Source organism: Castanea sativa, chromosome 7 (assembly GCF_040712315.1).
Source record: "Castanea sativa cultivar Marrone di Chiusa Pesio chromosome 7, ASM4071231v1".
In the NCBI taxonomy this organism is placed as follows: Eukaryota; Viridiplantae; Streptophyta; class Magnoliopsida; order Fagales; family Fagaceae; genus Castanea; species Castanea sativa.
In genome coordinates this window covers 17,437,912-17,457,898 of record NC_134019.1, presented here as the reverse complement: position 1 = coordinate 17,457,898, position 19,987 = coordinate 17,437,912, and the positions used below count along the sequence as shown (strand labels likewise).

The 19,987-nt window shown below is 37.6% G+C and overlaps 1 long non-coding RNA gene across 2 annotated transcripts; it reads left to right on the top strand.

Moving 5' to 3' along the window:
* Positions 1-8,664: 8,664 nt before the first annotated feature.
* On the top strand, positions 8,665-11,286 carry LOC142644779 (uncharacterized). Of its 2 annotated transcripts, none has more exons than XR_012845995.1 (3): positions 8,665-9,845; positions 9,925-10,540; positions 10,616-11,286. It is a non-coding gene; the product is annotated as an uncharacterized LOC142644779 (long non-coding RNA). The 2 variants fall into 2 exon arrangements; XR_012845994.1 differs by having other exon boundaries at positions 8,665-10,095; positions 10,172-10,540.
* Positions 11,287-19,987: the final 8,701 nt, after the last annotated feature.

Genomic DNA, 19,987 nt, shown 5'->3' with positions numbered 1-19,987 from the left:
TTGCAAAAATGGTTTTTGTCAAGTGTGTTCTTGCCGTGGCTGTTGTGAAAGGTTGGTTCCTTAGCCAACTAGATGTCAATAATGCATTTCTTCATGGTGACTTACATAAAGAAGTGTATATGGCTCTTCCTCCTTGCTTTCACAGCAAGGGGGAGCATGGAAAGCAGCTTGTATGCAAGTTAAACAAGTCCCTCTATGAGCTTAAGCAGGCTTCCAGACAATGGTTCTCTAAATTCTCAACCACACTCATTCAGCTTGGTTTCACTCAGTCTAAAGCAGACTGCTCTCTCTTTACCAGGCAGTAAGGAAGTTCTTTCATTGTTTTATTGGTATATGTAGATGATGTTCTCATTGCAAGTAATGATAAAGAGCAGGTTGATCAGTTTAAGATGCTATTGAATCAAAAGTTCAAGCTGAAAGATCTAGGAGAGCTGAGGTATTTTCTTGGTTTGGAAGTAGCAAGAACAGATAAAGGCATTTCTTTGTGTCAAAGAAAATATGCTCTTGAGATTTTGGAGGATGCAGGACTACTTGGTTGCAAACTTGTCAAAATTTCCATGGATCAAAACTTGAAGCTTAGTAAACATCAAGGTTCATTGCTTGATAATCCAGGGCAATATAGAAGATTGGTGGGAAGATTGCTTTACTTGAGCATCACAAGGCCTGACATTACTTATGCACTGCATAAGTTAAGTCAGTTCATGGCTAACCCAAGAAAACCACATCTTGAAGCAGCACTTGAGGTTCTACAATACTTGAAAAATGAACCTGGGAAAGGGATTTTCTTCTCAGCAAGTTCAGAGCTTCATGTGAAAGGATTTATTGACTCTGATTGGGCTGCGTGTCCAAATACAAGAAGTTCCGTCACTAGATATTGTATTTTCATAGGTGATTCACTAGTTTCATGGAAATCAAAGAAACAATCCACTGTTTCTAAGTCCTCAGCTGAAGCAAAATACAGAGCAATGGCTATCTCCACTTGTGAAATTGTTTGGATTCTATATTTGTTAAAGGATCTTCAGGTTGATCACAACAGGGAGGCTTTATTGTTTTTTGACAGCCAAGCAGCTCTTCATATAGGTTCCAACCCTGTTTTCCATGAAAGAACGAAACATATAGAGATAGATTGCCATGTTGTAAGAAATAAGGTGTTGGAGAAAGTAATCAAACTTAATCATGTTAGAACTCAGTCCCAATTAGCTGATTTGCTCACTAAACCATTGAACCACAAGCAATTTTCTGCACTTCTATCCAAGATGGGACTTATCAACATTTATCAACCTAAAGTCCATCTTGAGGGGGAGTATCAAGATCAAGGCAAAATAGCTGAAGAATTGAAGCAGAGGAAGCAAGACTCCACGGATGTGATTGAGGTTCAAGAAGCCATATTTGATGCACTTGTAGTTTAGCAGCTATGTAAATAACTATTTCCATACGACTTGTAGTTTTACTTGTAGTTTTCTATTTCTGACACGTGAGCTGATTAGTTAGTCACACGTGAGAAGTTATTTAGCTATTAGTTAGATTAGTTGGCTCTGTTTCAATCACTAGTTGAGCCCGAGATTGTATATAAAGAAACAAACTAAATTTATTCAATACAATTTAGTTTTCCCAATTCAGTTGTTTCTCATATGGTCACCCATAATAAGTCACTATTAACTAAAAGTAATAGAGGAATATAAATAAGTTATGACTAGAACATGCTAAACACAAAATAAAAAATTGATGTATTTTTACCAAGTACCTTAAAGTATTTTTTGTTCTTCAATTTTTATTATGTGCTTTATTCTCAAATTTCAAATATATTATTGAAATATCTTCTTAATTTACTTGCGATTTTAAATTAATCCTTAGAGATTCTCAAAAAAAAAAAAAAAAAAAATCCTTAGATCATACATGCATAATAAAATATAGGTCCTAAAAACAGTAATTACATCAAGTGATTACCCTTACTTTAGGCTCAAGTATACTTTGTAATAGACTCTATTAAAGAGTTTTTATATGACTAAACACAGGGAATTAATGAAATTGGGTCTTGGAATCTATTGTTATTGTTATATTCGTCAAGTGGTTACTTCATTTTATAATCTATTGTTATCTTTGATTTATTTTCTATTTTATTTTATAAAATCTTGGTCTTACACAATGCTGTTAAACTTAAAATGATTTTTTATTCTTTTTATTTTTACTATCTATCTTATTATTCAATTTTAATTATATTATTATTCAATTTTTTTAATTGACATATAATTCTATTAATAAAATTGTGCATCACATGATACTTAATTAATTTAATATATATATATATATATATTAAAAAAAAAAGATAAATAGTAGAGAAGGAAGAGGTGGGGTTTGGACCACAGAGGTAAAAGGCTTCAAACTTCAAAGAGTGCTATTGCCACTAGGTATATTACTTTGAACCCCAGCCCCAAAGTGATGCTTAATTCTAGTAATCTCACAAAACGTTTAAAAATATAATGTGCGATAAATCTGGTCTGCCACTTTGAACCCCGGATTTGTATCACTATGAAAATATTTGTTTATATTGAGCTTTTCGTTATGCAAATTTGCAAATGCGCGAATAGGAATCCATGAGACCAAAATGAAAACGAAAGCAGCTATGCTAGTATATCGTCGGCCACCGAATAAAGGTTAGGGCATCAAAATCTTGCTTTCCGAAGTGATAGAATAAAGTGAAAAAGGTGCCATACGGTTCAATTGGTGTCTAAAGATTTCGATGAGCTATGGACTGTATAACATTTGAGGAAATATTACATTTTTAACCTTTTTTTAGTATTTTTTTTTAATAAAAAAAACACTATTGTTTTGGGAGGGTTTCAAATTAAGCTTTGTGATGTTGTAAGTTATGAGATATATATATGCCAAAATGGGCTTTTGCCCTTTTCGCAAAAAAAAATTAGCATGTTGCCTCCTTTCCCAAACTAATTAGAGAAATGTCTCTATTTTGAAACTTGATTTTCTCAAAATCAAGTTAAGCCCTATAGTGACATTTTAAGGAGCCTATAGTGACGTTTTTAAGAACCTATAGTGGCGTTTTGTAACTCGAGCTCCATGAAGTCGAGTTATAGGTAAAAAAAAAAAAACAAAAAAAACAAAAACTTGCATGTAACTCGATTTCATGGTGGTCGAGTTACAAAACGCCGCTATAGGTCCTTAAAATGTCACTATAGGCTTCTTAAAACGTCGCTATAGGGCTCCAGATTTTAAAAAAAAAAAAACTTGATTTTGAAAAGTTTGAGTTTCAAAAGAGGTGCATTTTCCTAATTAGTTTAGGAAATGGGGCATTGGCCCATTTTTGCCTATATATATATATATATATATATATATATTTAAGTGGCAGAGAGGAATTCCCTCTCCCTTGTGTATTTATATTTGTTTCTACAAAAAAAAAGAAAAAAAAAGGATAATTGTCTTACATTGCTCAAGAGATTGTGTTGTAGGGGTGGCAATTTGTGTTCGCGTGTTGGATTCGTGTCATGTCAACTCATGAGTATTTGACTATATAGCTCAACTCTAACCTGATATGTTTATTAAACGGGTCAAGATTCATTAATCCTAACACAATCCATTTATTAAACAGGTCAATCGTATTGATTTGTTTATCAAATTTTATCAAAATTTAAATTTAAAAAAAAAAACCTATTTTAGTATTAACCAAATTGATATGAACTATGAAAAACCAAACATATAAATATTTTTAATATAAAATTTAGAGCTAATGAGTAACTACATCACAAATAATCATTCAAAACTAAAGCATATCTCAATATCACAAATAATTAATCATAATATGTCAAAGAAATTAAACCACAACAACTAATAAGTTTATACACCTAGGGTTTGAAGGGTATATTGGTAAAATGTCATTTAATTAATAGGGTCAGATAGGTTAAAAGAGTTCCATGTGATGGACACTGACCCAACCCGTTTATTAAATAAGTCAGTCGTGTCAATTCGAATATGACACAAACCTATTAAGCCTCAACCCATAACCTACTAATTTCGTGTCGTGTCGTGTCGTGTCGAGTTCGCAGGCCGTGTCCAATTTTGCCACCCCTATTGTGTTGTGTGTAGTATAATTTGCTCCATACTCCCTTAAAAGTTACCATGACTTTTGAGTGGAGTTTGTGATGTACTTTTGTGTTAGAACCACTTTTTCTCTCCCTTGTTTGTCTGTATGTTTGTTTCTCAAAAAAAAAAAAAAAAAAAAAAAAAAAAGTGGAGAAGAGGAATTAGAAGTATAGAAGCTTCTGTTAGAAAACTCACCAATATTTCATTTGACCTAAATATCATTGACTCATAAGTTACAAAAAAGCACTATAACTTTAGGAGTTTCAAATTAAATGTCATAGTTTCATAAATTAGACATTAGAACCAGAATTTTTAAATTCATTTCAATTTGAACAATCTTCTCTCACCACCGCACACCCTTGGTGCGATGGTCACTCCACAAGTATAAGCGCTTATGGGGTGTGAGGGGCAAGGGCCGGGGTTCAAGTCTCTAGGAGGGAGCTTTACACACATATACACTTAGATTAGGATAGAGTAGAATTCTATCTTGTATAAAAAAAAAAAAAAAAAAAAAAAAAAAAAAAAAAAAAAAAAAAAAAAAACAATCTTCTCTCTCTCCCCCACCACTAACCCACCGCATGGCCCGGAATTTGAATAAAAACGGATCTAGAATCTCATAATTTAATTTTTAACCCATATAATTATATGGTCTAATATGATATCTATCCTACACTATTGGGTTAATTTAAAATTTATAAAACTATAGAGTTTAATTTAGAATTTATAAAACTATAGAGTTTAATTTAAAATTTTCATAAATTATAATGTCCAAAATGTAATTTCTTCAACATTTTATTTTACTTCAGGGAAAAGGAAAAAGCAAAAACTCATGGCTTTGGCCCTTTGGCCCCTCGGAACTCATTCTTTTAAGCATAAAATTCTTTTCTTCTCTGTTTCTTAGTATTCCCAATCATCCACATACTATTTCAAGTCCTCTTCTCTACCCAAACTTAAGAAATTGTAGCCCTTGTAAAGTTTATTTATTTATTTTTATTATATATACATATATATATATATATATATAAAATAATGATTAATTGTTTAATCGGTTGGATAAACAATTTTTTAAAAGATTAATAGCTATGTCATCATTAAAATTTTTAAATTAGAAATTTTTGTAATATAAAATTATGCACAAAATATAAGCTCATAGATCATATAGTAAATAATATCCGATTGACACAAAATTTAACATGTGTATTAAGAGTGTAAAGAACATGCACTTCAACGGTTAGATTTTCAAAATATGTTGTAATATTTATTTCATTACGTGAGTTTATAGCTTTAAGCTACAACCAATTTTGTGGCTAAACTTTTTCCTATATATATATATATATATTTATTTATTTATTTATCTTTCCCCCTTTCACAATGAGCAAATGGTCTATTAAATACAGAGTCTGCCCAAAATAAGTTTATGATAAGCATAGATTTGATGGAAATTCAATGAGGGCTCAATAATTAGTGTCCTTGATGTATATAGGTTATAGCTAGTGATTTGGCCTGAAAATTTTAGGGTAATCAGTGCACTATGCACAAGGCTGGCTCAACAACTTTTGGGGCCTTAGGCGAAAATTTTAAGTGGGACATTTTTATATTTAAATATTAATCAAATAATATATATTGAGATGTGAGGTGTAATATATATTACTGTGTGCCTATGCAATGTAGATGTGAGATGTCTAGCCTGTACTCCTATGGCTAAGTGTAAAAGCAAAAAATGTGTCCTACTCCTATCATAGCAAGGGTCCAATTAAGAGAGGGGCAAAAAAGGGTCCTATCATAGCAGAATTTTGTATCAATATTTTCCCAGCCTGTCCTATGACTAAAAACTTGTCCCATCAATCAATTGTGCAGTGAAATAAACTAAAAAAAAAATATAATTTAAGTTAAATAAATAGCAGACTGCAGACTTATCATCTTCATTGACGGAAAGATAGAGAGGGGAAGAAGATTACCTCCTTTTTCAGTTTTGAATTTGCTGTGAATTGAAGGGAACCAACAAAGAAAAATTTCAAGCTAGACTGAGTTTATGGAAAATGATCAAGAATGAAGATGAAGATGAAGAAAAGAAAGGTAAGAATATAGATGGAGAGGCAGAGAGATAGAGAGATGAGAGATTTTTCTTTTGTTTATGAAATTTATAATCTCTATTTAAGCACATTTCAAGACAATTACGTTGTTGTATAAAATTTAAAAAAAAAAAGAAAGAAAGAAAGAAAAGACAATTACGTTGTATAATTAATGAATTTGTATGGTATTAATTTTGATTTTAGCATATTTCAAGAATGAGTTAATAAATTTGTCTCCTAAAATTTAATTTTGTTAGTTGAAGTTTGACTATTTTTGTTTTTTCCCTTTTTTAATATTCTGCATTTTAGGATACAATGAGGCATTTTTAATTCATTTTATTAACCAATAAAAGTGCTTAAATTTTTTTAATTAAAATATATAGATAAATATATTTTATATATATATATATATATATATATATATATATCTTTTACAAGTGGGGGCCTTTTTTTTATTTTTTATAATCCAACAATTGGAAAATGGGGATTTGAAATGGAATATTTTTTTTGTTGGAAATATTAAAAAGTTTTTACCTAATTATAAAACTCTTGGCCTTGTTAACACCAACAATATATGATTTCATGAACCACAAGTTTCTAAAGTCTAATACAAATATCTTGGGACAATTTCCTCTAGTATTTAGTTTAGTTGTTATGTAAAAGATAGCTACGATGTCTTTGCTTATTGATGATGTCGAGAATCGTCAGTAAGCTACACGATTCTTGCACACTCTAGACAAGACCTGCACAACAAAGAAAAAGAAGAAAACCTTACAGAGAGTGCCAGTGTGGTACCAGCCAAATACCCTCTAAAGGTTAAGTTAGAGAACTTTCACAACTCTAGAGTGCCAGAGCTGGGATAAATTATGCATACCTTGATTTCTGAGAGTTTTGGGTTTTTATAGTAGTATACAACCGACTTTGGTTTCTTGGCGAGGAAGATGTTTCCTTGTAGGGAATATCTTCATTAATACACGTATTTTATGGGATCTTTCCATATAGAGATTTAGTTGACTATGGTTAATCGTGGAGCACAATATATTTCTATTTGGAGTTTCTTGGGAACCAATTAAATCATGTGGATGCCATGTGGCTTTGCCACTATCCACTTTGTATCGGTCTACTTTCCTGTCCTTCCGTCATAGAGAGTCCGTCCACCTTGGACACGTTTCGTCATGTTTCTTCCTTCCCTTTGATCATCCACTACCCAGTACCATTGCTCATGGCAAGTTCTGTAAAATGAGACCATCTATTTTAATTTCATCCTCTTCAGTTGCCCCCTCACTCTATGGGTCCGTCGCCTTATTTTCCAGACGGATACGTAGAGTGACGTTCTAACTCAACCCTTAGGAAATGCTTTATGATTTGACAGGCTAGCCTAGTGCCATTAATGCAGTAAGGGCACGTGGCACGTTTTAGTGGTTAATTGCTCGTACCGAAGAGTCCCTTCATCTTCCGTGCCGTTCCCTCTATATATATGTTGCTTCTCCCTCTCATTCTTTTCCACAACAAATTTCCAGGGCCAGAGCGCTACTGTTTACTTTCTTTTCAGCTACGTCTTCTCCGTCGCTTTTGGGTGACTGTTCACTTGTTGCGACTGTCTGCCATGCCATGTTCATTGCCTCTTCGTATCATTCAATTAGTAAACACCCATTACCTTACACTAAGTTCTCTTTTTGTTCTTAACTTCAAATATTGCTTGCCCATCATCTATTTAGATCTGTAGTGTCTTAAGAGTTTATCTGCCACGTGTAGGTGACATGGTTTTGAAACCCAGACCGTTCATTGAACTGCAAAAGGGAGAGGTTCAAGGTTTTTGAGGTCGAACTGAGGTTGAACTAGGGTTGAACTGTGATGATGTCATAATTAATTTAATAATTATTTAAAATATAAATAATTATATTAAATTAGTACAAATATTTAAAAAATTAATTAAAATAGTGCAATTAAATATAGAGATATTATAGAAACAAAGAGATCTATCTTTCAAATGTATTTTCTATATCATAACTTTAAGAAGTATTAAATCCTAGTATTTTTTACGTTGATTAGTTAAATTTGTGATAATATCTAATAATATAATAATTAGAATATATATATATATATATATATATATATATATATATATATATATATATATATATATATATATATAATATGGTATTTGTGTAATTGTGTTGCATGTCCACAATGTGGCACTTATAAAATTACAAATGCATTAATTTTTTTTAAAGTGATGAACCAATGATATTTGTATTGCATTGCATGTGTACAACGTGGCCCACTAAGAATATAAGAATCAACTATTTTCTTTAAACTAAAAGCAAGACATAAAAGTTAAAAACTTCAACCACTAGCCAAGCGAAAGTGGCAACTCCAATAAATTCTCCCACTTACCCCACCTACTACCTTGACCACTTCTCTTTCTTTACTTTTGGCTGCTGATGCAATACTTCATTATTCAATCTTTCTGCTTTCTATTCTTCTGTGTTGAGCTCTCTATAGCAGATTTGAAGATTGTGAATCAGTGAAGCTTAAGCACCTCCAAAAATTGTTAGATCTCCTTTTGATCTTTGTTCTTCTTCATGTTCTTTCATGTTCTTTTTCATTTTTTCTAGATCTGATCATAACTTCATACCGGTGTACCCAAAATTCAACAGAAAAGCTAAAACAAAAAGAAACCGTCTGAACCTCAAAAACTGGTCACAGTTCTCAAACGCGTACGGTCTGACCACGATTTGCACTGGTCCTTGATTTTTTTTCCCATAGAGTGGTTCTTGAAGCTAAAAGAATTGCAAAACTGAAAGGTTCATGGTTTTTCCGGTCGGATCGTATGGTCTGGTCTGGGTTTCAAAACCATGGTAGGTGACAGATGTCTAGTGAGACGTCAAGTGATCAATCGTGTGTCCACGAAGGCGCGAGCTATGATGAGGTGTATCCATCAGGTCAAGATGAACCCAGCACCTCTCATGATGGAAGGGTTCCGTCTACTAGTTCTCCTTCTGCGGAGGAGGATAAGGACTTGGAAGTGGTCGGATCAGAGGGGGGTTTAGACGTAATCTACGTTGATCCTTCCGTCTAGTTCGTCATAGGTCCAGATGGCCTTAGGGAGTTTATCCTTCTCCCGTTGTGGACAGTAAATGACTTTAATTCTACCGTCATTTGAAAACAGTTCGAGTCCCTTAGGGAGACGTACCAGATCCCCGTCTGCATCCCTATCCATCTACCTTTCAAGTCTGAAAAGTGTTACTATAAGGGCGTTGAGGACGTCGGGGTGTATGAGCAGATGTTTAAGGCAGGACTTATGTTCCCTCTAAGTGATCTTCACAGTCGTCTTCTTCAGTACCTGAGGCTTGCCATCACCCAAATCTCTCTGAATGCTTGGAGAGTCTTCCTTGGTGCAGAAGTTTTGTACCGAGTCTTGAGTGATGGGGAATGTAGGATGACAGTGGAGGAGTTCTTCCACTGCTACTGTCCGTCAGAAATTAGCCAGTCTAAGGGCATGTATAGTTTCCTACCAAGGAAGCCTGTACTCAGGCTAGTGTGTGATACTCCTGACTCCAACAGAAACAAGAAGAGTTGGTACTTCTTCATTCAGGGTGACTACTGGATGTGTCACCCCCAACGATTAGGAATACATGTCTGTAGAAAAAACTTGGGGCATAATGCCTTCGTCGGGTAGGTGTTCGTCTGGTTTAAATTTTGTCTTTTATTGTTTATCATTGTTGGTCTAATTGTCCCCTTTTTGCAACTCAAGACTGTCCAGAGGTGACCTTGGAGTAGTAGAGTTTTCTAGAAAAAATCTTTGCGTTTAAGTTGAAAAAGAGGATGTGGGCAAGGCTTGTTACCTTGGACACGATCCACTGGTATTTCGACAGTCCTGAACCCACCAAAACTGCCTGTCACTACGACAGTTAGGCACGTAGACGTAAGTCCGTTGCTCCTTTTCTCCTTTAACTTCTTGTAATTTACCTAACTCTTTCTTTTTGTCTAACTTGATGTAGAAATTAAAGAAGGCAAGAGGAGAGCTTTCATAAAGTAGCAGGCTGCTGCGAAGAAGCAAGAGGGAAACTTGCCTTCTAAGGGAATGGGTCAAGTCAACCCATCCACGAAAAGTTAACCGTCGAAGAAGACTGAATATCCTCTTAAAAAACCCAAAGTTATGGCTATGTCAGCCGTCGAGGTCAAGGCTGACACAAAGAAGATGCCTATCCTGTCCGGTTCGGGGAAAGGTAAGGGTCTTATGATAGGTCAGGTTCTTGTCACCGAAAAATCACTCGTCCTCCTTCGTGAGGATCCTCGGTACGCACTTGAGCAGCTTTCATCATGCGACTGAGGCTATGGGGGAGACGGATCTCTTTAGTATTGCACAGGTAAATATGTATGTCCCTTTCCTCTTTTTGTTAAATTGTCTCATTACTTTTCTAACACTTTTTTGGTTTTTACAGGGGATGCTAATGATGAACGGGTTGATGGACTGTTGTCTATCCCATGAGATGGCGTTGGATCGTGTAAGGGTGAAGAGAAAGGTGATGGTGGCAGAGCTAGAGGAGTTGAAGGCCTGGAAGGTGGTCCAGGAGAAAAACTAGCTGCGTCAGAGCATCTTCAGGGTGAGCTGGAAAAGTAGACAGAGGTGCTGAGGAAGGTCCTTGAGGACAAGGAGGGAGAAATTAAAAAGGCTAAGGATCAACTCCATTAGGCTAAGGATGACACGATACAGGAGTATCGTGACTCTGATGCCCTCCTAAAGGAGCTCTGCGATTGTTTTACTGACAGCTTTGATGATTGTTTTCGTCAAGTCAATGCCTCTTTTCCGGACCTAGCCCATATTTCAATTGATGCTCAGCCCAGACCCCGACCTAGCCCGTCTACTCTGAAAGCACCAATGAGTTGTTCGCTGATGACACCATCGCAGACCCTCAAGGTGATGGGGAGACTGCCCCTGTAGACCAAGCCATATCTATTGGGGACGAAGCTCGTCCACTTGAGGGGGATCAGACTGCTAAAAAGAAGGGCGGAGAGGACCCCATGGATAAAGAGTAGATTTTTCTTTTTTCTTTGATTTAGTTTTTTCTTGCTCAAATGTAAAGATCTTTTGGAAGAACAATATTTCTTTCAACCATTGCCTATTGTTATTTCAGCCTTGTGGGTCTTCATAATATTTTGATATTTGTTGTTTGTATATTTTGTATCATATATCTGCCAATATATGTCTGCAATATATCTGTCTACTTTGGACTTAAAAAATTTAAATTATCCATAGGGATGAACCCGTCCACTTGTGGATTTAATAAATGTAAGCCATCCCTTAGGATGAACCCGTCCACTTGTGAACTTAACAAATGTAAATCATCCCTTAGGATGAACCTGTCCACTTGTGAACTAAATAAATGTAATTCAACCCTTAGGATGAACCCGTCCACTTGTGGACTTAATAAATGTAATTCACCCCTTAGGATGAACCTGTCCATTTATGGACTTAATATATTCAAGCCATCCCTTGGGATGAATCCGTCCACTTATGGACTTAACAAATGTAAATCATCACTTAGTATAATCTCGTCCACTGGCGGACTTAATAAATGTAAGTCACCCCTTAGGATGAACCCGTCCACTTGTGGACTTAATAAATGTAATTCAACGCTTAGAATGAACCTATCCACTTGTGGACTTAATATATTCAAGCCATCCCTTAGGATGAACTCGTCCACTTATGGACTTAACAAATGTAAATCACCTTTTAGGATGATCCCATCCACTTGCAGACTTAATCATTATCCCTGTAGACATATGCACAACATATTTGAATAACTCCTCTTATTGTGATAAATTCGCAAGTAGAAATTTCCTTTGGGCTTAAAAAGTACTGTAGATAGTAAAAATTAACTAAAAGGAATTAAACTGGAAATGAAGAGTGTCATTGTCCGTGCCCTTCTCTATTGGTAGTACTTCTTTAGGTGCTCCGTATTCCATGGGTGTCGCAGCTTTTGCCCGTCCAACATTTCTAGGTGGTAGGTGCCTCTCCTTTGCGATGACGTGATCCTTAGGGTCTTTCCCAGTTAGGTCCTAGCTTTCCCTGGGCAGGATCTCTTGTTGCCCCCATCACCTTCCTCAAGACGAGATCTCCAACCTGGAAGTCCCTGTCTCTTACTTTGGAGTTGTAGTGCTTGGCCATGAGGTCCTGGTAATGAGCTAACCTCTGCTCAGTCGTCTCCTTGACTTCATCCACCAAATCAAGCTAAAGGTGCATAGCTTCATCATTCCTACTCTCATCATGGTTTTCAACTCTGTAGCTTGTGAGTCCAACCTCAACCGGGATGACTGCCTCGCTTCCGTATGCTAGTCGAAACGGAGTCTTTCCTGTAGGTGTCCTTGTCGTCATCCTGTAAGCCCATAAAACACTTGCAAATTCTTCCAGGCATATTCCCTTTGCCCCCTCGAGCCGAGTCTTGATGATTTTGAGTAAGGATCGGTTCGTGACCTCAACTTGTCCATTGGCTTAAGGGTGGGTGGGTGATGAGTAGTGATTCTTGATCCCCAACTGTGAGTAGAAATCCCTGAACGAATCGTTGTCGAATTGCTTCTCGTTTTTCGAGACTAGTACTCTAGGTATACCGTATCTACAGATGATGTTCCTCCATACAAAGCTTCACACATTCTTCTCCATGATGGTGGCGAGGGCTTCGGCTTCTACCCACTTGATGAAGTAGTCTATGCCGACTACTAGGAACTTTAGCTATCTAACTGCTGTTGGGAACGGGCCCTTGATATCCAACCCCTATTGAGCGAAAGGCCATGGAGCTATCATTGGAGTAAGCTCCTCTGTCGGTTGTCTGATGAGGTTACCAAACCTCTGACACTTGTCACAAGCTCTGATGTACGCATGGGCATCCTTCTGCATGGTAGGCCAATAGTACCCTACCCGGATCTGTTTATGTACTAAAGACCACTATCCTGAATGGTTCCCACAGATTCCTTCGTGGATTTCCCCCATGACGTAATCCGCCTCCTCGGAGTTAAAACACCTCAGGTACGGATGGGAGAAGTCCTTTTTGTACAAGATGCCTTTTATTAGCACAAACTGTGCTTGAACTTTCATCTTCCTAGTGGCCTCTTTGTTTTCTGGTAGCATGTTGTCCTTTAAGTAGAAGGTTATCAGTGTGGTCCAGTTGTTTTCGGAACCTACCTCCTGCACATTGACGTCATTTATTAATGGTGAATTTTGAACAATGGACAGTACCTGATTGGGGATAAGCATGTGTTCTGCTAATGCAGCCTTGGCAAGATGGTCAGCTTACTCGTTCTCCTTCCTTGGGATTTGAATAAACTTCTCTTGTAGGTCGTTCACTCGATTCTTTACTTGCTCCATGTACTTTTTCATCCGTTCACCCTTGTATTCATAGTCGCCATTGACATGACTTGTGACTACTTGAGAATTGCAGTATACGACCACATTTGTGGCTCCTGCTGCTTTGACTAGATAGAGTCCTGCGATCAAGGCTTCATACTTCGCCTCGTTGTTGGTCGTAGGGAAGTCGAGTCGGATCATGCATTCGATCTTGTCCCCTTCTTGGAATGGAGTACTACACCAGCTCCGCTTGCTTGTTTATTGGATGATCCGTCCATATGGATACTCCATTGTGGTTGTGCTCCTACCTTTTAGCCTTCTGCATTGGTGAATTTCGCGATGAAGTCAGTGATGACTTGCCCTTTTATGGCCGTTCGCGGACGATACTGTATGTCGAACTCACTCAACTTGATTGCCTATAGCGCCATCCGTCCAGCTACTTTAGGGTTGCTCATTGCTCTTCGCAAAGGATTGTCTGTTAAGACGACCACAATGTGGGCTTGGAAGTATGGCTCAAGTTTACGAGCTGCCGTCACTAATGCAAAGGCGATCATTTTCATCGGGGGGTACCTCTCTTCTATACTTCAGAGCACCCGGCTAGTGTAGTACACTGGCTTCTGTACCCTGTCTTCTTCCCTAACCAAGGCTGCGCTGACAGCTGTCGGAGAAATGGCTAGATAGAGGAACAATTCCTCCCCTGGTTTGGAGGGACTTAGCAACGGTTGGGAGGAGAGGTATGCTTTAAGTCTTCGAATGCTTACTGACATTTAGTTGTCCATTCAAATGACTTCTTAAATGTGCAGAAGAAGGGCAGACACTTATCCGTTGCTCTTAAGACGAACCTATTTAGTGTGACTACTTTGCAGTTAAGGCTTTGTACTTCCTTGATGTTTATCGGTGGCATCATTTCCATTATTGCCCATATCTTGTCTGGGTTGACCTCAATACCTCTCTAGGATACCATAAACCCCAAGAATTTTCCGGTCGTCACCCCAAATGTGCACTTGTTCAGATTCAGCCTCATGTTGTACGACCGAAGAGTATCAAAGGTTTCCTTGAGGTCGTCTAAATGGTATTTTTCCATTTAGCTCTTTACCAGCATGTCGTCCTTGTAGACTTAAATGTTTCCCCTTATCTGATGTTCAAACATCTTGTTCATCAACCTTTGATATGTGGTGCCTGTGTCTTTAAGTCCGAACGGCATTACTTTGTAGTAGAGAAGACCCTGGCTAGTGACAAAAGAAGTCTTCTCCTGATTAGCTTCGTCTAGCTTGATCTAGTTGTAACCAGAAAATGCATCCATGAAGCTCAACAACTGGTGTCTTGCTATCGAATCCACCAAGATGTCAATCCGCGAGAGTGGGTGGCTATCCTTAGGGCATGTCCTGTTTAGGTCCGTGAAGTCTACGCACATCCTCTACTTTCCGTTGGCCTTTTTTACTATCACTACGTTGGCCAACCAGTCGGGGTAGTATACTTCTCGTATGAATTCCGCTTCTTGTAATTTACGAACCTCTTCTGCTATGGCCTTATCCCACTCCTGCGCGACACTCATTTCTTCTAACAGATGGGAGAAAACGAGGGCGATACATTCAATTTGTGGACTATGACTGAAGGATCAATCCCAGGCATGTCTTTATGGCTCCAAGTGAAGACGTCCTGGTTCTCCCTTAGAAATGCTGTGAATGCCTAAAGGACTGGAAGGCTAGCAAGAGTACCTACTCTAGTCGTTCGCTCAGGCCTAGAGTCATCAAGGAGTATCTCTTCCAATGCTTCCACAGGCTCTGCTACCGTCTGCTGTTCTTCTATGCACATGGTTTGTCGATGATCGTCCATCTCCAGCATGGCAATGTAGCATTCGCACGTTGCTACTTGATCTCCTTGTACCTCTCCCACTCTGTATTCAGTAGGGAACTTGATCACCAAGTGGTAAGTTGAAGTTACGGCCTTCCATAAATTAAGGGTGGGACGACCTAAGATGGCGTTGTAAGTGGAGGAATAGTCAACAACTAGGAACATGACATCCTTGGCAATTTGTTGAGGGTAATCACTGATTGTTACGGGCAAAGTAACCGCACCGAAGGGGTACACTCTTGTTCCTCCGAATCCAACGAGTGGTGCGTTGGTTGGAACCAACCATTCTCTCTCAATCCTTATCTTCTGGAACGCTGGGTAGTAGAGTATATCATTAGAGCTCCCATTGTCGACTAGGATCCAGTGAGTGTTGTAGTCCCCAACCTGTATGCTAACTACAAGCACATCGTCGTGTGGGTGGTGGAGACATCGAGCATCCTCCTCTATGAACCCAATTACAGGGTTGTTGATGCATGCCATTTTCGGGACTAAGCCCATCAATTGGATGTTCTGACCCATCCTGAGGTAGGTCTTGCGTGCCTTCCTTATTGAACTAGTGGTTATGGTGCCTTCTACAATCATCCTTATATTTCCTAGGGGTAGTCTCGGACACTCATTATCCTTCCTGGCAGCTTGCTCTTGTGGTTGGTACGTCCTCTCTTTGTTGACGAACCTCTGCAACTTTCCTTGTCTGATTAGGGTTTTTATCTGCTGCTTCAAATTGTAGCAGTCGGATGTATCGTGACCGTGATCATGGTAGAAGCGGCAATATGTCTCTGGACCTCTTGTTGAGGTCTCCCTTCAATTTGCCAGGAAATGTCAAGTCTCCTTCGTCCTTGATATGCATCAAGACTTGATCAAGTGGGGCATTCAATGGGGTGAAACTCGCGAACCTTCTTGTGGGGGATTTGTAGCACTGATCCTCTCGTTTATCTCCAGTTCTTATTGTCTTTCGCTCCTATCCTGTGGAGCTTCTTTTGGTCTTTCTCTCTTCTTTGGCTTCTCTTCTTGGGCAAGCAACACGTCTTCCGTGTTCATGTATTTAGTAGCCCTGTAAAGCACATCCGACATCGTTTTTGGATCGTTTTTGTATAGGGAAAACAAGAACTCCCCCTTCCGTAATCCATGGGTGAATGCAACCATGAGTATCTTGTCATCAGCTTCATTAATCAAGAAGGCCTCCTTGTTGAAGAGGGTGATGTAAGACCTTAGTGTCTCATCCTCCCGTTGCTTGATGTTCATCAGGCATGCAGTGGACTTCTTATACCTGTGCCCCCTGATAAAGTGCGAGCTAATCTGGGCGTTCAACTCCTTGAAGGTACTAATGGAGTTTGGTGTTAACTTGCTGAACGATACCCTTGCAGGGCCCTTCAACGTGGTAGGAAAGGCCCGACACATGATCTCATTCGCCATGCCTTGCAGGTGCATGAGGGTTTTGAACGATTCCGAATGGTCTAAAGGATCTCTTGACCCATCGTAAGTTTCTTCTTGTGGCATACAGAACTTCGGTGGCAAGGGGAATGTAGTGACGGATGCGGTGAAGGGTGAGTCTGTCCAATGGACTAGCTCATTGAGGTCGTTTAATACTCGTCTCCTCAGGGCGTTCACCATGGTTTTGACGTAGCTACTTCTCTTGGTCGTGGTTTTGCTTGGTAACGCGTTCGACAGCCACGACAAGAGTCTGAACCTGTCTTTCGAGGCCAGTGGTACGTGGTTCGTCTCCCTGGTTATTGTTGGTGGTTGCCATCGAGCGAGGAAGTACCTTGCAACTTTTTTTCTAGGAAGTGGTAGTATGGCTTACAAGTTTCTTCCCACAAACGGTGCCAACTGATGATGTCGAGAATCGTCAGTAAGCTACACGATCCTTGCACGCTCTAGACAAGATTTGCACAACAAAGAAGAAGAAGAAAACCTTACAAAGAGTATCGGTGTGGTATCGGCCAAATACCTTTCAAAAGTTAAGTTAGAGAACTTTCACAACTCTAGAGTGTCAGAGCTAAGGTAAATTTTGCGTACCTTGATTTATGAGGGTTTTAGGTTTTTATAGTAGTATACAACCGACTTTGGTATCTTGGTGAGGAAGATGTTTCCTTGTAGGGAAGATCTTCATTAATACATGTATTTTACAAGATCTTTCCATATAGAGATTTAGTTGACTATGGTTAATCGTGGAGCACAAGATATCTCCATTTGGAGTTTCTTGGGGACCAATTAAATCATGTGGATGCCACGTGGCTTTGCTACCGTCCACTTTGTATCCGTCTACTTTCCTGTTCGTCCGTTATAGAGAGTCTGTCCACCTTGGACTCATTTCGTCGTGTTTCTTCCTTCCCTTTGACCATCCACTACCCAGTACCGTCGCTCATGGCAGATTCTGTAAAACGAGACCGTCTACTTTAATTTCATCATCTTCACTTATTTGATTTGATTATTCACATGTTAATCGGAGTTTGGATTTTCTATTTCGAAATTGGAAGCTACCCCCATCAAGTCTTTGTTTGATTCCTTGGTCAATAGTTAAAAAGAAATTATTTGTTATAGATTCCAATTTAGCTTAATTGATAAATTCCTTTTTGTCGAGTAAGCGATATACATCAAATCCCATCAACTGGAAAAACTAATTGATATCTTTATGTTAGGCCAAAATGGGCATTTGCCCCTTTCATCAAAACTTTCCAGCAAAATGCCCCCTATTTTGAAACTCGATTTTCTAAAAATCAAGTTTCAATTTAAAACTCGATTTTTGGACAATTGAGTTATAGGGAACTGGAACTTAAAAAAAAAAAAAAATTGTGGAACTCGAGTTCCTTGAAAAAACTTTTCTAGAACTCGAGTTCTTTGAATGGAACTCGAGTTCATGGAATTCGAGTTCTAGAAATTTTTTTTTTCTAAGTTCAATTTCGCTATAACTTAATTGTCCAAAAATCAAGTTTTACATTTGAAACTCGATTTTCTAAAATTCGAGTTTCAAAATAGGGGCATATCCCTAAATAGTTTCAAACAGGGGCATTTTGCTGGAAAGTTTGGGAGAAATGGGTAAAACCCCATTTTGGCCCTTTATGATATGATATAGATCAGTTATGACATATTAGCCACTATAATTTCAAAACCTTCTTCTTCATCCATGGTGAGCTTAAATTATAGTTTTGGTGTTCAAGCCTGCTACTAGGAAACAAAAGCTACAATTTTGTTTAAATAAAAGTATTAGAGATATATTAGCCCTATAGTATAGACTCAGGCCCAATTGTACTATGCGTGTAAGCCAAGTCTTATACTTGTATAACAATTTTATTAACCATAGTTAGTATATGGTTAGTTTAACATTTAGTTTATTAAATATACTCATGTTTAGTTCATTATAACACAAAATTTGTACCACACTCATATATTAAAGATGTAGCCTTTAATGGTTTCATTTGTGGAGGTAGATTGTTGGACTGAATGACATAACCCTCATGTTCTTGTATTACTATTTTATGTTTCTACTTCCATATTTATTTTATCATATTTAACATGATATCAGAATATGAGGTCTTAGGTGTAATTCCTTGTCTCCACCTTACCTTCCATTTAAATTTCCATGTGTTGGGTCCCATTTAATTGTGGCTCAGGTGGCCCCACATGTGAGAAGGGGTATTATATTAAATGATTAAATTCATCATCATTTCTTAATAAATTAAAGCTTTTTGGAAATTGGTAATTTATTAAGGTATAAATCATGTGTTACAATGAACGCAATATGGGTATATATAATAGGTTAAACTTTAGACTAACCATATACTAACTATGATTAATAAACTTGGTGTACAAGTATGAGACTTGGCTTGGACTTATAATATTGTGCTAATATATTTCTAATAAAAAGAATTCAATAATGATGTTATTGTAAAGGTGTTACAATCCCAATCATTATGAGCATTAGTAAGAAATAACATAATTTTCCCTTTCTATTTTAATTGCAATGGACTAGATATGATTTGTATTTAATGGAAATTGTTATTACAAAGACCCTGAGAAACTAATCTGATGCTTTAGAACTGCTTTCAAGTAAATTAGCAATAAGACCCTGAGAGTTTCTTAATGTCAAAGACCTTTTGGCTGTTTGGAAAATGGGAAAAGAAGGATTAAAATATTGACTTTGATTCACATTAAATCGTTGTTGTCTTTGAGATATCAAATTGTTTCAAATATAAAACAAAGCCTGAATTGGTCAGAAACATCTTTCCACTCCCTCTCCCTCCCCTCCCCCTCCATCCAAACTAGCCACTAAAACACCTTTTTTACATGATTTTATAAAGTTCCAAAACCTCAAATTGTGATGTAGAACAAAATTTACCATTTAATTTTTATAATTGACTAATTTTGGTATTTTTATGTAATTTTCATTATTATAAGTTTAGGGTTATTATTTTCTTGTTTTTAGTTGCTTTTAATATTGTTTAGTCAAATTAGGGCTTTGTAAGCTTTTCTAGTTGCCCTAGGTTTTCCTAACCACCCTACATTTTCAATACAAAAAACTGGACCTATAGTGGTTTTTGTGAAGCGCCACTATAGGTCCAAAAAAGCCACTATAGGCCCATTTGGGCTATAGTAGCATTTGCTATAGTGGCGTTTGTAA